The sequence below is a fragment of the Peromyscus leucopus genome, chromosome 6 (genome assembly GCF_004664715.2).
Source record: "Peromyscus leucopus breed LL Stock chromosome 6, UCI_PerLeu_2.1, whole genome shotgun sequence".
Lineage (NCBI taxonomy): Eukaryota > Metazoa > Chordata > Mammalia > Rodentia > Cricetidae > Peromyscus > Peromyscus leucopus.
This window is the reverse complement of record NC_051068.1, coordinates 93,318,473-93,339,380: the sequence shown is the minus strand read 5'-3', so window position 1 is coordinate 93,339,380 and position 20,908 is coordinate 93,318,473. Positions and strand designations below refer to the sequence as shown.

General features: G+C 41.6%; 1 non-coding gene across 1 annotated transcript; it reads right to left on the bottom strand.

The window, feature by feature from the left end:
• Positions 1 to 15,429: 15,429 nt before the first annotated feature.
• On the bottom strand, positions 15,430 to 15,536 carry LOC114700469. The gene has a single exon (XR_003735696.1). It is a non-coding gene; the product is annotated as a U6 spliceosomal RNA (small nuclear RNA).
• Positions 15,537 to 20,908: the final 5,372 nt, after the last annotated feature.

Sequence of the window (20,908 nt, the reverse complement as noted above, 5' to 3'; positions counted from 1 at the left end):
GGGATTCTATCTCCATGAATCCTCTGATTGAAAGCCTCTGTGTCCTCAGCTGAAAAAGCCTACTTCCTGTCTCCTCATGCCTTATGTGTCTTTCTTTGCCCAGTTATTTTACTGACTTCCTAGCCTGTGTGCTTCCTAAATACTCATAGCAAAGGCATGAGATCTTAAGTGCTGGGATTAAAGGAATGTGACTTCCAAGTACTAGAATTAAAGGTGTGTGCCACCACTGCCTGGCTCTGTTTCTCTCCTAGACTGAATCAATCTCATGTAGTCCAGGGTGGCTTTGAGCTCACAGAGATCCAGATGGATCTCTGCCTCCTGAGTGCTAGGATTAAAGATGTGTGCCATCACTGCCTGGCCTCTATGTTTAATGTAGTGACTAACTCTGTCCTCTGATCCTCAGGTAAGCTTTATTTGATACACAATAAATCACCACAGAATTGTGCTGGGATTTTGATGGGGATTGTATTGAATCTGTAGATTGCTTTTGGTAAGACTGCCATTTTTATTATGTTGGTTTTACCTATTCATGAGCATGGTAGATCTTTCCATTTTCTGATATCTTCCTCAATTTCTTTCTTCAAAGACTTAAAATTCTTGTCATACAGGCCTTTCACTTGTTTAGTTAGAATTACCCCAAGGTATTTGTTATTATTTGTGGCTATTGTAAAGGGTGATGTTTCTCTTATTTCTTTCTCAGCCTGTTTAGCATTTGTATATAGGAGGGCTACTGATTTTTTAAAGTTAATCTTATATCCAGCCACATTACTGAAGGTGTTTATCAGTTGTAGGAGTTCCCTGGTAGAATTTTTGGGGTCATTTATGAATACTATCATATCATCTGCAAGTAGCAAAAGCTTTTCTTTCTTTTCAATTTGTATTCCCTTGATCTCCTTTTGTTGTCTTATTGCTCTAGCTAGAACTTCGAGTGCTATATTGTGAATAGATATGGAGAGAGTGGACAGTCTTGTTTTGTTCCTGATTTTAGTGGAATCGCTTTGAGTTTCTCTCTATTTACTTTGATGTTGGCTGTAGGCCTGCTGTAATTTGCCTTTATTATGTTTAGGTATATTCCTTGTATTCCTGATCTCTCCAGGACCTTTATCATGAAGGGGTGTTGGATTTGTCAAAGGCTTTCTTAGCATATAATGTGTTTTTTTCTTTCAGGTTGTTTATATGGTGTATTACATTAACAGATTTTTTTTGGTATGTTGAACCATCCCTGGACCTCCAGGATGAAGCCTACTTGATCATGGTGGATAATTTTTTTTTTTAAAATGTGTTCTTGGATTCAGTTTGCCAATGTTTTATTGAGTATTTTTGCATCAATGTTTATGAGGGAGATTGGTCTGTAATTCTCTTTCTTTGTTGCATCTTTGTGTAGTTTGGGTATCAGGGTAACTGTAGCCCCATAGAATGAGTTTGGCAATGTTTCTTCTGTTTCTGTTGTGTGGAACAATTTGAGGAGTATTGGTATTAGCTCTTCTTTGAAATTCTGGTAGAATTATGCACTGAAACCATCTGGCCCTGGGCTTTTTTTGGTTGGAAGACTTTTAATAACTGGTTCTATTTCCATAAGGGTTATAGAACTATTTAAATTGTTTATCTGGTATTGATCTAATTTTGCTATGTTGTACCTATCCGGAAAATTGTCCATTTCTTTTAGATTTTCCAATTTTGAGGAGTACAGATTTTTGAAGTATGACCTGATGATTGTCTGGATTTCCTCAATGTCAGTTGTTATGTCTCCCTTTTTGCTTTTGCTCTTTTTAATTTGGATATTCTCTCTCTCTGCCTTTTGGTTAGTTTGATTAGATAAGGGTTTGTATATCTTGTTGATTTTCTCAAAGAACCAAGTCTTTGTTTCATTGATTCTTTGTACTGTTCTCTTTGTTTCTATTTTATTGATTTCAGCCCTCAATTTGATTATTTCTTGGTGTCTACTCCTCCTGAGTGAGTTTCCTTCTTTTTATTCTAGAGCTTCCAGGTGTGCTGTTAAGTCATTAGTGTGAGATTTCTCCAACTTCTTTGTGTAGGCATTTGGAGCTATGAACTTTCCTCTTAGTACTGCTTTCTTAGTATCTGTAAGTTTGGGTATGTTGTACTTTCATTTTTATTGAATTCTAGGAAGTCTTTAATTTCTTTCTTTATTTCTTCCATGACACAGTGGTGATTCAGTTGAGCTTTATTTAGTTTCCATGAGTTTGTAGGCTTTATGTAATTTGTGTTGTTGAATTCTAACTTTAAACCCTGGTGGTCCGATAAAATATAGGAGGCTAATCCAATTTTCTGTATCTGTTGAGATTTGCTTTGTGTCTGAGTATGAGGTCCATTTTAGAGAAGGTTGCATCGGGTGCTGAGAAGATATATTCTTTTGTGTTCAGGTTGAATGTTTGTAGATGTCTGTTTAGTCCATTTGAGTCATAACATCTGTTAGTTCCTTATTTTTCTGTTAAGTTTCTGTTTGGCAGACCTGTCTATTGGTGAGAGTGGGGAGTTGAAGTCTCTCACTATTAGTGTGTGGGGTTTGATGTGCAGTTTAAGCTATAGTAATGTTTCTTTTACATAAGATTCATTGATGAATGTGTAATGTCCTTCTCAATCTCTTTTGATTAATTTTAGTTTGAAATCAATTTTGTTAGGTATTAGGATAGCTACACCAGCTTGCTTCATAAGTCCATTTGATTGGAAAGTCTTTTCCCAACCTTTTACTGTAAGGTAGTATCTATCTTTGAAGTTGAGGTGTTTCTTGTATGCAGCAGAAGGATGGATCCTGTTTTCATATCCATCTGGTTAGCCTTTGTATTTTTATAGATGAATTGAGTCCATTGATATTAAAAGATATTAATGATTTTTAATTCCTGTTTATTTGTTTTTTGGTGGTAATGTGTGTGTTTCCTTTCTTTGGGATTTGTTGGTGTGGGATTATCTATTGCTTGTGTTTTTATGAGTTCATCTAACTTCCTTGGGTTGGAGTTTTCCTTCTAGTGCTTTCTGTAGGGCTAGATTTGTGGATAGGTATTGTTTAAATCTGGTTTTGGCATGGAACATGGTTTTGGATGGTGACTGAGAGTTTTGCTGGGTATAACAGCCTGGGCTGGCATCTATGGTCTCTTAGTGTCTGCATAACATCTGTCCAAGACCTTCTGGCTTTCAGAGTCTCTATTGATAAGTCAGATTTTATTCTGATGGGTCTGCCTTTATATGTTACTTGGCTTTTTTCTTTTGCAGCTCTTAATATTCTTTCTTTATTCTGTATGTTTAGTGGTTTGATTATTATGTGGTGAGGGGACTTTTTTTGGGTCCACTCTATTTGGTATTCTGTAACCTTCTTTGTCTCCATAGGCATTTCCTTCTTTAGGTTGGGAAAGTTTTCTTCTATGATTTTGTTGAATATATTTTCTGTGTCCTTGAGCTGATATTCTTCTCCTTCTATCCCTATTATTTTTAGATATCGTCTTTTTGTGGTGTCCTAGATTTCCTGGATGTTTTGTGTTATGATTTTTTGGCTTTAATGTTTTCTTTGACTGACTAATCTATTTTCTCTATTGTCTCTTCAATGTCAGAGATTCTCTCTAACATCTCTTGCATTCTGTTGGTTATGCTTGCATCCGTAGTTCCTATTTATTTACTCAGATTTTCCATTTCCAGCATTCCCTCGGTTTGTGTCGTCTTTATTGCCTCTATGTGGTATTGTGTTCTCCGAAATATTGTGCATGCTAATAAACTTATGTGGGGTCAGAGACAGAACAGCCACAATATTAAACATAAAGGAAAGGCAGTGGTAGCACACGCCTTTAATTCTAGCATCCCAGAGGCAGAAATCCATGTGTTCAAGGATACAGACAGGCATGGTGACTCATCACGCCTTTAATCCCAGAAAGCAAGCCTTTAATCCCAGGGAGTGATGGTAGAAAGCAGAAAGGTATATAAGGCGTGAGGACCAGAAACTAGAAGCATTTGGCTGGTTAAGCATTTGGCTGGTTAAGCTTTCAGGCTTTGGAGCAGCAGTTCAGCTGAGAGCTATTTGGATATGAGAACTCAGAAGCTTCCAGTCTGAGGAAACAAGACCAGCTGAGAAGTTGTCCAGGTGAGGTTAGCTGTGGCTTGTTCTGTCTCTCTGACCTTCCAGTGGTCACCCCAATACCTGGCTCAGGTTTGATTTTATTAATAAGAACTTTTAAGATTCATGCTACACCTCTATTTCAATTTTCAAGTCTTGAACTGTCTCCTTCACCTAATTTGATTGCTTTTTCTTGGTTTTCTTGACTTTCTTCAAGGGATTTATTGATTTCCTCCCATTTTTTTTTGTTTGTCTTTTCCTAGATTTCTTTAAGGGAATTTTTCATTTTCTCTTTAAAGTCCTCTATTATCTTCATAATGTCATTTTTAAGGTCCTTCTCTTCTGCTTCTTCTATGTTGAAATGTTCAGTTCTTGCTGTAGTAGAACTGCTAGGTCTTGGTACCATATTGCTCTTTATATGGTTGAATGTACTTTTGCATCTACCCATCTTTTCCTCCAACTGGTGCAAACTTTGTCTGTGTCTCAGGGAACCACTCTTGGTCCAATCAGCACTGGCAGTGTTTGATTCTCAGGGAGCTCTTGGTCCAGTAGGAGCTGGCAGAGTCTGTGTCTCAGGGAGCAACTATGGTCTCAGGGGATGGGCATGTTTGGGGAACTATGGTCTCAGGGGATGGGTGGAGCTTGTAGATTACAGGGTCTGATGGGGCAGGGTGGTAGTCAGGCCTACCGGCAGGGATTTTACCTGCTGGCTTGCAACTGGATGTGCAATGGGTGTGTGGGTATGGGGGCATGGATTGTGCCCCTGGGCCTAAGGCCTACAGGCTGGTGTAACCAGCTGGGGAACAATGACTTCTTGGTCCAATAGGAGTGGGCAGAGTCTGTGTCTCAGGGAGCTGCTCAAGGTTGATCTGTGCCCACCTCCCTTGGAATATCTTTGCCCACTGCAAGTATTCCCACCCATGCTTGCATCTCATCACTTTACATAAACATCTTATAAACTAGTGGACCTGGCTTCACAGTTTGCCTTTCTCTTTCATAGAGCTGCATGGGATTCAGAAAACTCAAAGAATTTACCCACAAATGGCTGTTAGAGTGATTTTGGCCATGATAGTTTGATTAGACATACCCTTTACCCAGAATTTCATATGTATATATGTTCTTAGGGCATTTATTTATTTATTTATTTATTTATTTATTTATTTATTTATTTATTTATTTATTTATGCATTATGCCTTGTAATAGCAAAAAGTTAATTACCCTTCAGTAGAAAACAGATTCTGTTTTGGTGCATGTCCTAAAGTCATTAGTCAAAGTCAGAATTTCTTGGGCCCAAGATTTTATCTAGGAAGAAATAAATTGTTAAGGAAAAAGGAAAGATTAGAATGTTAGAAGGATTGAGGAGAGGGTTATATAGTCTGTGCTCATATTGGGCTAAGTCTTGAGACTCAACCTTTGATAAATTTGTGGAGCCAAGAATAAAGAACTCTGTATTTTATTACCAGGGAATGCTCAAGGGAGTATGCAACCCTTGGCTGGTCCACAGACTAGATGCCCACTCTCACAAATACATGACCATTGTTATGTCACAATGGCAGAGTTCATGCAGTTGGAACAGATAGATACCTTGTGACCTTCAGATGTCCATACAGAAAATAACTATTAACCCCTAGCCCAGGACAGTAGCAAATTCTAGTACCCTAAGTTGTCATTGTGTAGGAGTAGGAGAAATGGCTATTACACTTGAAAACAACATAGCACATGAAGGTCAAAGATTCTCCATGCACTCAACACGACAAGATAGAGAGACTAAGAGTGTCTGGAAAGTTTTCTATAGTACCACGGGCATGGAATCATGACAATTTTCAGAGTGCCTCAGGTAAAAAAAAATCAAAAGTAGAATATTGCTATGAATAAAGTTTGTACTTTAGTAACATAAGGTGGGTCTTTCAAAGTGAAGAGCTGAATGGAACTGAACAGAACTTACCAGAGACTTTCAGGGTTGGTGAACATGGGGAAGTGAGTCTTGATATGGAAAATGGGGGTGGTGAGTAAACTCTGTCAGAGAAGTGCTTCTTGGATAAACTGCTCTCCAAGGTATTTCCTATAGAAAAGAGTGTAGCCGGGCGGTGGTGGCGCACGCCTTTAATCCCAGCACTCGGGAGGCAGAGCCAGGTGGATCTCTGTGAGTTCGAGGCCAGCCTGGGCTACCAAGTGAGTTCCAGGAAAGGCGCAAAGCTACACAGAGAAACCCTGTCTCGAAAAAACAAAAACAAAAACAAAAACAAAACAAAACAAAAAAAAAAGAGTGTAGCATGAATCTTAAAAGTTCTTATTAATAAAATCAAACCTGAGCCAGGTATTGGGGTGACCACTGGAAGGTCAGAGAGACAGAACAAGCCACAGCTAACCTCACCTGGACAACTTCTTACCTGATCTTGTTTCCTCTGACTGGAAGCCTCTGTGTCCTCATATCCAAATGGATCTCAGCTGAACTGCTGCTCCAAAGCCTGAAAGCTTAACCAACCAAATGCTCAACCAGGCCAAATGCTTAACCAACCAAAAGCTTCTAGTTTCTGGTTCTCACGCCTTATATACCTTTCTGCTTTCTACCATCACTCCCTGGGATTAAAGGCTCGCTTTCTGAGATTAAAGGGGTGAGTCACCATACTTGGCTGTATCCTTGAACACATGGATTTCTGCCTCTGGAATGCTAGAATTAAAGGTGTGTGCTACCACTGCCTATACTCTATGTTTAATATTGTGGCTGTTCTGCCTCTGACCCCAGATAAGTTTATTAGAGTGCACAATATTTTGGGGAGCACAATACCACCACAAAAGAGTGGAATTATTTATTAATTTATAGCCTTCCTTTATTCTTGCAATGCTTTTCTAGAACAAACAGGTTGTACTGACATAGGTAATATACTGTCACTTAACTCACATTACCCTGGTGCTCTCATTTCTCCACAAATGCTCCTGGAGTTGACATTCTAGCAACAGATGTAAGAAAATGAACACATTGTGCTTTATTACTATCCAAATCTATCCATAATCTATCACTTATATCTATCTATCTATCTATCTATCTATCTATCTATCTATCTATCTATCTCCCATCATCTCAACTGATAGCATGCTATGGATAAAAACAAACAAGCTAAATAAGGAAGAAACAAGCTAAATCAGGAAGATTGGAATGAGGTGGTATGCTTAAAGAATGTGATTAGGAGACAGTTGAGTCTTCTGCAGGATATGTGATAGAGCTTCAAAGAGTGGTCTCAGAATGGCCTGAGGGGTTCCCCACCACTTTAGAAATTAGAGCTTCATAATTGGTATAGTCAGAGAAGAATGAAGACCCTTTTCTTTCTCGTCTGAGACTGAAATGTAATACCTGCACACTAATAAAATAGGCAGCTGTCACTTTTCTCTTTCCCCTGTCCTTTCTGCCTTAGTCTCCACTGCCCTGTGTCATCCGTTGATAATTTCCAGGTGCCTGTCATACCTCCCAGATGTTTCCTCTGGGAAAAGAGCTTCACCCTGCAATTCTCCTGGCTCACCTTCCACATCCAAATTATCTTCTTTCTGCACATCCCATGGGCTTTGCTGATAAGAAAACACACACACACACACACACACACACACACACACACACACACACACACCACAAAACCCTAGTGTGCAAGAAACAGATCCTCTGGGCACACCACCTACAAGAAGCTGGAGAAACCAGGATACTCTTGCTGGGGAGGAAACTGAGGCACAGATTGCAAAAGGATTTCCCTAGCAGACAGCTTTGGAAATGTAAAAGCCTTGGTGCTCTCCTGATTCCTTTCTCTGAGCTGCTGAACAAGGCAGGTTCTCCCATGCACTGCATGGAACGTACTGCCTTACTCTGAAAGCTGTGTGTTAGTTTTCATCTTACCTGGCATAGCTCAGACTCTTAGAGCCGAACTTCTTTTTTATCGTACTTACCCCTCATGCTACACTTACCCAGCATTTGCTTGTCATGCATCTTTACATTCGTTCACCATTTATATTAAGTTCTCTGATGTATTCTAAGCAACAGTGGCGACGGAGACCACAATGACAATGACAGAAACTTACCTTTACCACATCACTATCTACGGGCCCCTGGTAGTCCTAGAAGACTAATGTACATAAATACATTAACATTTCACCATCACAAAGTCTCGTGAGATTATCAGCCCTCCTTTCCCGGCTAGGAGACTAAAGTAAGTCGTGTGAGGATGTTAGCCATCAGTCAGGAATTAAAGCAGGTTGGCCTAATGGAGCCTGCTACCTCCCTACTCTGCCGGGGGCCCCAGAGCTCTTCCATTTTACAGCTGTGCAAGCAGAGGCTTCCCTGTTGCTTTTCAACGGTGGAACTGGAAATAGAACACAAGGTATTACTCATTGCACTGCTTCATAAAACCTTTTAAACAGTCTTGCCCTGTCTTCCTAGCCCAAAATGGGAGCCGTTGGAAGCAGCTTCTTTTTTTCCCCCTAGAGGAGAGGATGGAAATCAGAACAGTCATTTAGTATTAATTTCAATAAGGAAGATTCAGGTCCCAGGATTGATCTACCCATCTGCCCCTTACATCCCCCATAGCCTAAGTAATGAGTACTTGGTCATAGGCTAACATTACAACCAAAACTCTCTTGAAGAAGGCATTCTTCGCCGGGCGGTGGTGGCACAAGCCTTTAATCCCAGCACTCGGGAGGCAGAGGCAGGCGGATCTCTGTGAGTTCGAGGCCAGCCTGGGCTACCAAGTGAGTTCCAGGAAAAAGGCGCAAAGCTACACAGAGAAACCCTCTCTCAAAAAACCAAAAAAAAAAAAAAAAAAAAAAGAATGCATTCTTCATGCAGTCTTATTATACACTTAACATGAACAGCCATGTTCCCCCGAGGTCTGTTTGCTCTGTGACATCGGACAGGTGGGTGGTGGTAGAAGGCTCAGAGTGCCTGCCATCCACGCATGAGGACCTGAGTTTACATCTGTAGCTGCTGCAACATGGCCAGATTTGGCGGTGTGCTTCTGTAACCCCAGCACTGGAGGGGCTGGGATGAGAAACCGAGGCAGCTAGCTTCCTGGAGCTTCTTGGTCAACCAGCCCAGCAAAAAGATGAACTCTAGGAACAGTGAGAGACCAGGTCTAAAAAAACAAAGAGGTGGAATCTAGGAAAACACACAAAATTAACCTCTGGCTTCCATGTGCATGCACGCCTAACTACAGATATACTCACACAACCCACGTGAATATGTTTACATCCCTGGCCACCACACACACAACTAACAGACGAAACTAACAAGCACAAATGTAATTTCCACAGTTTCTCTTTTCCTGACTTGAATGCAGTGGCTGCTCTAAGTGAATGTAGAGAAAGAGCCCCGAGTGGAGATGGGTAAGAGATTCTTCTGGGAGTTAGCTGCAGCTCGAGAAAGATAAGCAGCCGCTTGGTGAATGCTTCCATCTTCAGAGTATTCCAGTCTGTTCGCATAAACACCCTGCTGCTGGCCATGTTCTCTTGCGTCTGTATATGTCATAGGCAGCATCTCCTCAGTGAAACAGAACGAGTGTAAAGTGTGCAAAAAGGTTTCCTACTCAGCCCCATGCCTTTTCTTGTTCCCAATCTGTTGAGTCCCACAGCTCACATTTTCTATCATATTGGACCATTCTCATCTTCAAAGAAGTTTTGTTGTTGTTGTGTTGTGTTTTTCTTTTTTCCCAGTAGTTGGTCTGTTAGTCAGCTTTCTGCCACTTTGGCAAAATCCATGGGACATTTCGGAGGACATCAAAGAAGGCAGTTAAGGAAGAAATGTCTATTTTGGTTCAGGGTTTCAGAAAGACTGTCTGTGTCAAGCTGACCGTACTGTTTTGGGGCCTGTGGTGAGGCAGAACACCATGGTGGAGGGCAGGAAGTGCCTGATGCCTGGGAAAGGGAGCTTCGCAGGGCAAGGGGGAGGAGAAACACTGACAGGGGTAGAGATAGGGACGGATGGATATACAGGGAGAGACTGAGACAGATGCAGGATGAGGCCAGGATTTCAATATCTTTTTAAAAGCCACACCCCCAACTTTTTAAATTTCCTTCCTGTGGGTCCTACCTCTTAAAGCTCCACAACCCCTCTCAAAAGCATCACAGACTGAGATTTTTAACAGCATGGCCTTTGTTTGACATGTCCAATCTGGACAGCTGGTGATTCGCCTTTACAACCCTCTCTGGAACCTAATCATCTGCCTTTTAGAAATGCAGAAGCCAAGGTAGAAAAGTCAGGAAGTTAAGAGATTTGCAAAGAGCTAAGGAGGTATTTTTGCAAAAGCTGAGATTAAGATGACGCCGGATCTTTGCCTGAGGTTCTGCGCTTGCAGACTTCTCTTGCTCCATGAAAAATACATGCCATTTAAATATTTACATTTTGCTAACAGTAGCAGATATAATGCCAACAAATGTTAATTAAGCAGCCAGAAGATGATGCTCTCTCTGGCACCGGCCTCCCCAGCAAGTGTAAATCTATTAACATTTCTTATTGACTCAGATGTCTCCCTGTGATATGTCTCCATGAGCTGAAACAAAACCAGTTTTTTTGATCAAAGAGATTTTTCTCAGGGGGGAACCAACTTTTTGAAGAGCTGTGGCACATGGCTGGTGAGGAGTAGATGCTTCTCTCAGGGCAGCCGGAAATGGCAGCATGCCCCTTAAAAAGGATTTGTCATTAAAAACAGTTACTCTTTGTGGGTCAGACTTGAACCAGCACTGCCCAGCTCCTGCCACTACTGACTTCAGCCATTTCTTGAACAAAAGGTGTAGTAGGAATCTTTTTTTTTTTTTTTTTTTTTTTGATATATATTTTTTATTTTACAATACCATTCAGTTCTACATATCAGCCATGGGTTCCCCTATTCTCCCCCCTCCCACGCCCTCCCCTTATCCCCAGACCACCCTCCATTCCCACCTCCTCCAGGACAAGTCCTCCCCCGAGGACTGTGATCAACTTGGTAGACTCAGTCCAGGGAGGTCCAGTCCCTTCCTCCCAGACTAAGCCAAGTGTCCCTGCATAAGTTCCTGGTTTCAAACAGCCAACTCATGCAATGAGCACAGGACTTGGTCCACTGCCTAGATGCCTCCCAAACTGATCAAGCCAATCAACTGTCTCACCTATTCAGAGGGCCTGATCCAGCTGGGAGCCCCTCAGCCTTTGGTTCATAGTTCATGTGTTTCCATTCATTTGGCTATTTTTTTCAATAATTGAGTAAAACTGAAATTTATTATATGCCACAGTCGTCCTAGGGACCTCCATGCTATATATATATATAGCCTCTGTGGTTCTATGGGTTGTGGTCTGATTGTTCATTTTATATCTAGAATCCACCAATGAGTGAGTACATACCATAACTGTCTTTCTGGGTTTGGGTTACCTCACTCAGGATGATTTTTTCTAGTTCCATCCATTTGCCTGCAAATTTCATGCTTTCATTGTTTTTCTCTGCTGAGTAGTACTCCATTGTGTATATGTACCACATTTTTTTCATCCATTCTTCCGTTGATGGGCATCTAGGTTGTTTCCAGGTTCTGGCTATTACAAATAGTGCTGCTATGAACATAGCTGAGCATGTATCTTTATGGTATGTATCAGCATTCTTTGGGTATATGCCCAAGAGTGGGATGGCTGGGTCTTGAGGTAGTTCGATTCCTAATTTTCTGAGAAACCGCCATACTGATTTCCACAGTGGTTGTACAAGTTTACATTCCCACCAACAGTGGAGGAGTGTTCCCTTTGCTCCACATCCTCTCCAACATTGGTTGTCATTGGTGTTTTTGATCTTAGCCATTCTAACAGGTGTAAGGTGGTATCTCAGAGTCGTTTTGATTTGCATTTCTCTGATGATTAAGGATGTTGAGCATTTCTTTAAATGTCTTTCAGCCATTTGTAGTTCTTGTTTTGTGAATTCTCTGTTTAGCTCTTTAGCCCATTTTTTAATAGGACTGTTCAGTGCTTTGATGTCTAGTTTCTTGAGTTCTTTATATATTGTGGAGATCAATCCTCTGTCAGATGTGGGGTTGGTGAAGATCTTTTCCCAATCTGTTGGCTGTCTTTTTGTCTTATTGACTGTGTCTTTTGCCCTGCAAAAGCTTCTCAGTTTTGAGAGGTCCCATTTATTAATGGTTGTGCTCAGGGTCTGTGCTGTCGGTGTTTTATTTAGGAAATGGTCTCCGGTGCCAATGCGTTCAAGAGTGCTTCCTATTTTCTTTTCTATTAAGTTTAGTGTAACTGGATTTATGTTTAGGTCTTTGATCCACTTGGACTTGAGTTTTGTGCATGGTGACAGATATGGATCTATTTGTAATCTTTTACATATTGACATCCAGTTATGCCAGCACCATTTGTTGAAGATACTTTCTTTGTTCCATTGTATAGTTTTGGCTCCTTTGTCAAAAACCAGGTGTTCATATGTGCATGGATTAATGTCAGGGTCTTCAATTCGATTCCATTGGTCCGTATGTCGGTTTTTATACCAGTACCAAGCTGTTTTTATTACTATAGCTCTATAGTATAGTTTGAGGTCCGGGATGGTAATGCCTCCAAGGGTTGCTTTATCATATAGGATTCTTTTAGCTATCCTGGGTCTTTTGTTTTTCCATATAAAGTTGAGTATTTTTCTTTCCAAGTCTGTGAAGAATTGTGTTGGGATTTTGATGGGGATTGCATTGAATCTGTAGATTGCTTTTGGTAAGATTGCCATTTTTACTATGTTAATCCTACCTATCCATGAGCATGGGAGATCCTTCCATTTTCTGATATCTTCTTCAATTTCTTTCTTTAGAGATTTAAAGTTCTTATCAAAAAGGTCTTTCACTTGTTTAGTTAGTGTTATCCCAAGGTATTTTATATTATTTGTGGCTATTGTAAAGGGTGATGTTTCTCTGACTTCTTTCTCAGCCCTTTTATCATTTGTGTATAGGAGGGCTACTGATTTTTTTGAGTTGATCTTATATCCTGCCACTTTACTGAAGGAGTTTATCAGCTGTAGAAGTTCCCTGGTAGAGTTTTTGGGGTCACTCATGTATACTATCATATCATCTGCAAATAGTGAAAGTTTGACTTCTTCCTTGCCAATTTGTATCCCTTTGATCTCCTTTTGTTGTCTTATTGCTCTAGCTAGCACTTCTAGTACTATATTGAATAAATATGGGGAGAGTGGACAGCCTTGTCTTGTTCCTGAATTTAGTGGTATCGCTTTGAGTTTCTCTCCATTTAATTTGATGTTTGCTGTTGGCTTGCTATAAATTGCTTTTATTATGTTTAGAAATGTTCCTTGTATTCCTATTCTTTCTAAGACCTTTATCATGAAGGGGTGTTGGATTTTGTCAAAGGCTTTTTCAGCATCTAGGGAGATGATCATGTGGTTTTTTTCTTTCAGTTTGTTTATATGGTGTATTACATTGACTGGTTTCCGTATGTTGAACCATCCTTGCATCCCTGGGATGAATCCTACTTGGTCGTGATGGATGATTGTTTTGATGTATTCTTGGATTCGGTTTGCCAATATTTTGTTGAGTATTTTTGCATCAATGTTCATGAGGGAGATTGGTCTGTAGTTCTCTTTCTTTGTTGCATCTTTGTGTGGTTTGGGTATCAGGGTAATTGTAGCCTCATAAAAAGAGTTTGGTAGTGTTCCTTCTGTTTCTATTGTGTGGAACACTTTGAAGAGGATTGGTATTAGTTCTACTTTGAAAGTCTGGTAGAATTCTGCACTGAAACCATCTGGTCCTGGGCTTTTTTTAGTTGGGAGACTTTTGATGACTGTTTCTATTTCTTTAGGGGTTATTGGTCTATTTAAATGGTTTATCTGGTCTTGATTTAATTTTGGTATTTGGTATTTATCCAGAAAATTGTCCATTTCTTCCTGGTTTTCCATTTTTGTGGAGTACAGGTTTTTGAAGTATGATCTGATGATTCTCTGGATTTCCTCATTGTCTGTTGTTATGTCTCCCTTTTCATTTCTGATTTTGTGAATTTGGGTGCTCTCTCTTTGCCTTTTGGTTAATTTGGCTAGTGGTTTGTCTATCTTGTTGATTTTTTCAAAGAACCAACTCTTTGTTTCATTGATTTTTTGTATTGTTCTCTTGTTTTCTATTTCGTTGATTTCAGCCCTCAATTTGATTATTTCCTGGCGTCTATTTCTCCTGGGTGAGTTTGTTTCTTTTTGTTCTAGAGCTTTCAGTTGTGCTGTTAATTCATTGGTATGGGATTGCTCCATCTTCTTTATGTGTGCATTTAGAGCTATGAATTTTCCTCTTAGCACTGCTTTCATAGTGTCCCATAAGTTTGGGTATGTTGTACTTTCATTTTCATTGAATTCTAGGAACTCTTTAATTTCTGTCTTTATTTCTTCCTTGACCCATTGATGTTTCAGGTGGGCATTATTCAGTTTCCACGAGTTTGTGGGTTTTCTATAATTTTTGTTGTTATTGAGTTCTAACTTTAAGGCATGGTGGTCTGATAAGATACAGGAGGTTATTCCAATTTTTTTGTATCTGTTGAGATTTGTTTTGTGTCCAAGCATGTGGTCAATTTTTGAGAAGGTTCCATGGGGTGCTGAGAAGAAGGTATATTCTTTTGTGTTAGGATGGAATATTCTGTAGATATCTATTAGGTCCATTTGAGTCATAACATCTGTTAGGTCCTTTATTTCTTTGTTAAGTTTCAGTCTGGTAGATCTATCTTTTGGTGAGAGTGGTGTGTTAAAATCTCCCACTACTTATGTGTGGGGTTTGATGTGCGTTTTAAACTTTAGTAGTGTTTCTTTTATGAATGTGGGTGCTTTTGTATTTGGAGCATAAATGTTTAGAATCGAGACTTCATCTTGGTGGATTTTTCCCGTGATGAATATGTAATGTTCATCCTGGTCTCTTTTGATTGATTTTAGTTTGAAGTCTGTTTTATTAGATATTAGGATAGCTACACCAGCTTGTTTCTTAGGTCCATTTGCTTGGAAAACCTTTTCCCAGCCCTTTACTTGGAGGTAGTGTCTGTCTTTGGAGTTAAGGTGTGTTTCTTGTATGCAGCATATGGATGGGTCCTGTTTTCTTATCCATTCTGTTAACCTGTGTCTTTTTATAGGTGAGTTGAGACCATTGATATTGATGGATATTAATGACCAGTGATTGTTAATTCCTGTTATTTTTTTGGTTGTGTTGTGTTGTCCTTCTTTGGTGTATGTTAGTGTAGGATTATCTATTGCTTGATTTTTCATGGATGTGTTTAGCTTCTTTGGGTTGAATTTTCCCTTCTAGTGCTTTCTGTAGGGCTGGGTTTGTGGACAGGTATTGATTAAATCTGGTTTTATCCTGGAATATTTTGTTTACTCCACCTATGGTGATTGAGAGTTTTGCTGGGTATAAAAATATGGAACGCTTCACGAATTTGCGTGTCATCCTTGCGCAGGGGCCATGCTAATCTTCTCTGTATCGTTCCAATTTTAGTATATGTGCTGCCGAAGCGAGCACTGTAGTAGGAATCTTAAAGGTTCTTATTAATAAAATCAAACCTGAGGCAAGTTATTGGGGTCCATGCTGGTAGATCAGAGAGACAGAACAAGCCACAGCTATCTGACCTCACCGGATCCTCATCTGGTCTTGTCTCCTCAGACTGGAGGCCTCTGAGTCCTCATCCGGAATGGGTCTCAGCTGAATTACTGCTCAAAAGCCTGAATGCTTAACCAGCCACATGCTTAATCAGTCAAATGCTTAACCAGGCCAAAATGCTGCTAGTTTCTGGTCCTCACGCCTTATATATCTTTCTGTTTTCTACCACCACTCCCTGGGATTAAAGGCTGGCTTTCTGGGATTAAAGGTGTGTGTCGCCATGCTTGGCTATTTCCAATGTGGCCTTGAACTCACAGAGATCCAGAGGGATTTCTATCTCTGGAATGCTAGGATTAAAGGTGTGAGTGCCACCATTTTCTAGCCTTTGTATCTAGTGGCTGTCTGTTCTCTGACCCCAGATAAATTTATTAGAATACACAATACCACCACAAAAAGGACATTTCTGTTTGTTGCATTGACAGCTGCAAGCAGAGTTGTGATCCTCTCCCACCCCAGGTCCTGTGAAGCCACAGATGCCTGGTGAGCTGGTGTGCCAGGAAGCATGCTTGTCCCCTCATCTAGCAATCCCGTTCTTTACTAAATTGGGGGCTGGTGTCATTGCTGGCCTGGTGCTGGGCAGGCTAAGGGTGCTGTTTTCCAGCTCATCAATCCATTTCCTGATAGTTTTATTTGCATTCCAAGACCTTGACAATGGCTTCTTTGCTGTTTTACTCTCTTCCTCCTGTCAAAAGAGTCATGGACATGCTTCCATGCCAGGCGTGGAATTACTATCAACATTGCCAGCTACACTTCTTTCAGCTCTGGGCTTACACACACACACACACACACACACACACACACACACACACACACACACTTTTTTAATTTTTTACTTCTTTCTTTTTCCTTTTCTTTATTTTCTTTCCCATTTTTATTTTATTATTTTATTTTTATTTTCTTTCCTATTAGGGCCCCTTCTTCTTGTTTTGGTTCCTGCCACTGTAGACACCCGACAGACAGACAACCTCCAGTTTCCATGCCAAGAGTTACCTTCACATATGGCTTCCTAGTGCCTCTGGAGGTCACAGACACTGGCCACTAGAGAGAGGGGGGCTTTTCTACCAGAGAGGATTTCAGTCACAAACCAGAATTTATAGTGTGAAGAGCTTCAAAGCAAGAATTGCTTCATTGGCTGAGTCAGAAAATACCCTGCTTAGTGTTGGGACTGCAAAAGCATGATGCCTGTCCCACAGTGGTCAGTCAATGCAGCAAGGTAAGTATCCTGAGGATTATAATGTGTATAGAGCATCCAAATTAGACCAATAGGGTAAGGAAGTCTGCATGGTGGGGATGATGCCTGCTGACGATTTATTTTGAAGGATAAATCTGCTTAGGAGTCAGAAAGAAAAGAGGGTAAATTATGATTTGGGTTATGCGTAAGAGGGATGAGAAAATTTGGAGTGGCTGTTGATCTCTCTCTCTCTCTCTCTTGAAACAAAGGCATTGTATGTTCTAAGTAACGTGACTAAGCATTGACCCTACCACTGAGCTCTACTTCCACCTCAGATTTCTTTTGAGTACCTCCCTGGATGAATACTGGCCACTGAGATGGGAGGGCAGGAATGGGGTGGGATTGTCAGAGAAGACATGCTTGTCTTGGATGTTTTCTCTGAGCTGCTTACAGCCCAACCAAGTAAAGATGGCATTCAACTTTCTCTCATTTCACAGCCTCGCCCACAGAAGCAAACCAATGAATGTTGAGTCAGGTCCTCGTAGAGCAATTTCCAACTAGCAAGGAGTCAGCAAGTCAGCAGCAGAAACCCTTTCTAAGTTCTTTATGGATGCATTGACTGAGAACCAGTGGCTCCCTTAGAGGACAGAACCAGCTGTGTGTGAACACCTGTCTGACCATTACCACAAGCCTTGTACCCCACAGAAGAAATGTGTCGCTGTTGGCTGCCACAGGGAGGAGGAGAATGACCAAAGGAGTTCTGTTCTCCGAACAGAACACAGAGCCCCGGGAGTGAAGAAGTCCTTCTCTGAGTGAGCACTCAGCCTGCAATGCTTGTGTGTGAAGAAGAATCCTGAAGGTGGATATGCACTGAACCATGTTGCAGTTAGACACCCTCATCCAAGCAAAAGAAAGTCTTCTCTCCTCACAGAGCTCTTGAGTCACAGATCCTCAAATGACCTAGAACAAGATCTGAAGAGAGTTGGTGTTAGATTCTGAATGACAAGCCCATTCTCCCCTCCTATTTTCCCCTCATGCTATAAAGCAGAATAATCTAATATTTAGTGAACTTTACAATGCTTTGCTGAGTACCATGAATTGGAGACAGAAAGGAAAAATATGAACCCCATCTTCGGACTTTGTAAGCTGGCAAAATAAACACTTTTTTTTTTTTTTTTTTTTTTTTTTAGACAGGGTTTCTCTGTGTAGTTTTGGTGCCTGTCCTGGATCTCACTCTGTAGACCAGACTGGCCTCAAACTCACAGAGATCTGCCTGGCTCTGTCTCCTGAGTGCTAGGATTAAAGGCAGCGCCACCACCACCCAGTATAAATACGCATTTGTAAATGGAGCATTGCAACATTGGTTTTTCACTTGTTCTTTTGACAGATTTTTCTCTCAAAAGTTTTGGTCAGTAATATGGATTAGCAAGGTAAGAGCACTTCTGACAACTGAGGACCTCAATTAGATCCCTGGTGCTCAAGTGTTATGAAGAGAGATCCAAGTCTTACAAGTTGTCCTCTGGCATTCCACCTGCCCCCCTCCACCTACCCTACTTATTCCTCCACAGCATGCATGCGTGCATACATGCACACACATGGAAAATAAAAGTAAAAAATGAAAGTAGAAAATTGAAATAAGTTTAAGAAGGGCTGAAGAGATGACTCAGCACTTAAGAGCACTTGCTGCTAATGTACAGATTGGGGTTTGGTTCTCTACGTAGAGGGGCTCACACCACTTGTAAGTCCAATTCCCATGAATCTGGTGCTGTCTTCTGGCTTCTGTAGGCATCTACACATGTGATTCTCTTCTCTTCTCTTCTCTTCTCTTCTCTTCTCTTCTCTTCTCTTCTCTTCTCTTCTCTTCTCTTCTCTTCTCTTCTTTTCTCTTCTTCTCCTCTCCTCTCCTCTCCTCCCCTCCCCTCCCCTCCCCTCTCCTCCCCTCCCTTCCCCTCCTCTCCTCTCTTCTCCTCTTCTCTATCCTCTCTCAAATGAATGTTTCTTTGAAAAGTTTAAATCTTTAAAAAGAAAACAAAAAGTTTAACAAAGTAGCAAGACGGGGCGCACTTGGACTCTGTTGTGTTTTTAAGGTGAAATGTCCCACATGGACACTTGTGTTAGAATGCCTGGTCCCCTGCTGGTAGCACTGTGTTTTGGTGGTTATAGAACCCTTAGGAAGGGGGAGCCTGCCTGTACAAAGAGGGTCTCTGGCTCCACTTCCAGCCTGTTCTTTGTGCTTCCTAACCTGCCCAGATATGAAGGAGCAGTGCCACATCCCTGCTGCCACACCTTCCCTGAAACTGGGGGCAGAAATAAGTCCTGAAGCTGCTTTGTTTCAGGTATTTGCTCACAGATGAGAAAAGGAAACGATAGCGCTCTTCTCCGGAGACCTCCAGGAAAGAATCATCTAGTTTTTTATTTGTTTCTTTCTAGAAAAAAAAAAGATGTTTAGGAGAAAAACCATATGAGACATTGTAAGGGGAATTCAGGCCTGAGGAGGTGTGTAAGTTCTAGTGTGGGTGATGTTCATTCCAGGCTACTTTCAGAACTTCCAGTTCTGGTTCTCAAATGTGAACTGATTTATTTTCCTTTTTCTTACTTCTTAACTTTTTATTTATTCTTTGTGGCTTTCATATAATGCATCTCAACCCTGTTCATGTCCCCATCCCTTCGTATCTACTCTCTGCCCATGCAACCTACTCCCTAAAATAAGATAAAATAAAACAAGAGAAAAGAAAGAAAAAGAAAAAGAAAAGAAAAATCTTGTTGTAGAAACTGTAGTGTGACAGTGAGTCACGCAGCAAACCATTTTATCCACATATCTTTACTTGCAAGTGTTCATTGCAGAGAGAAATTGGTCTGGGTTTGAGGCCTCTGGTTTCTGCTACATTATCGATACTGGGCTCTCACTGAGACTCCTTTTGGATATCAGTGTTGTTGTTCTGTGTTGTGGAGATCCTGCAGCTTTGGATCTGCAAGACCTGCCCCCTCATGTGCTCCAGCAGATCATAAATGGGGTGGATGTTGGGAGTGAGCCAACATATAATCCTGGTTCTGGCCCTGGGTAGTTGCAGGATTGGTCAGCCTGCCAGCTTTCTCCCATCTTCACCACCAGGGAGAGCTCTCCAGCATTGCTCCAACTAGCTCACCCAATGCAGCAGGTAGCAAGGAGCTGGGTCAGTTCTCCTGCTCTTACACCCTCAGGGCCAGCTCACCCACACACCTACACCACCAGGGCCAGCTCTACTGTGTTGCTCAGGCCAGGGGCAGGGGCCACTCTCCAGAGTGCTGAAGCTGGTGAGGGACATGGACAACTCTTCTGCTCTTGGGACCTCAGGGCCAGCTTTCCCATCCGCCGTAGGCAGTGAGGGGCATGGGGTCGGGGGAGCAGGGCATCCTTCCCTCTCCCAAACCACCACATGGCAGATGAGGGAGGCAGGACCAGCTCTTCCGCTCTCATGCCCTCAGGGCTGGCTCACCCACGCCCCCGGCAACAGGGTCATCTATATTTATGCTGCCCAGGTGAGGTGCAGGTCCCCCTCTCCCAAGTGCTGCGGCTGGTGAAGGGCAGGGCCAGTTCTCCCTGGTGTTGCAGCCAGTGAGGGGCAAGGCCAACTCTGTGCAGCCTTTGGTGGTAACAGGAGTCACAGACATCAACACAGACCACGGCTGCAGCAGGGCCACAGACTCAGACATGGGCCTTGGCAGCAGTCCAGGCCAGGACATCACCATGACCTTGGTGGCAAGCAAGCTACCCATCTCCTCTCTTCGCTGCCTTCACCTCTTCAGATCTGCCTTTCTCCACAGGACATGAACCATTGACTCCCTCTCTCCCATACCCCACCATATATTTGCTCACCATGATAGTGCCCTACCAACTGGCACCTTGCTGTGCCAGGGGACTCATGTTTTCTCCTTGTTTCCCCTGGTAGGCCTGTGGGTCTTCTTCCCCTGCTCAGTCATAATGGTCTTGAATTTCTTTTCATTATATTTATTTATTTGTGTGTAGGTGGTACATGCCACTATACCAACTTGTGATGGTCAGTTCTCCCCTTCTACCATGTAG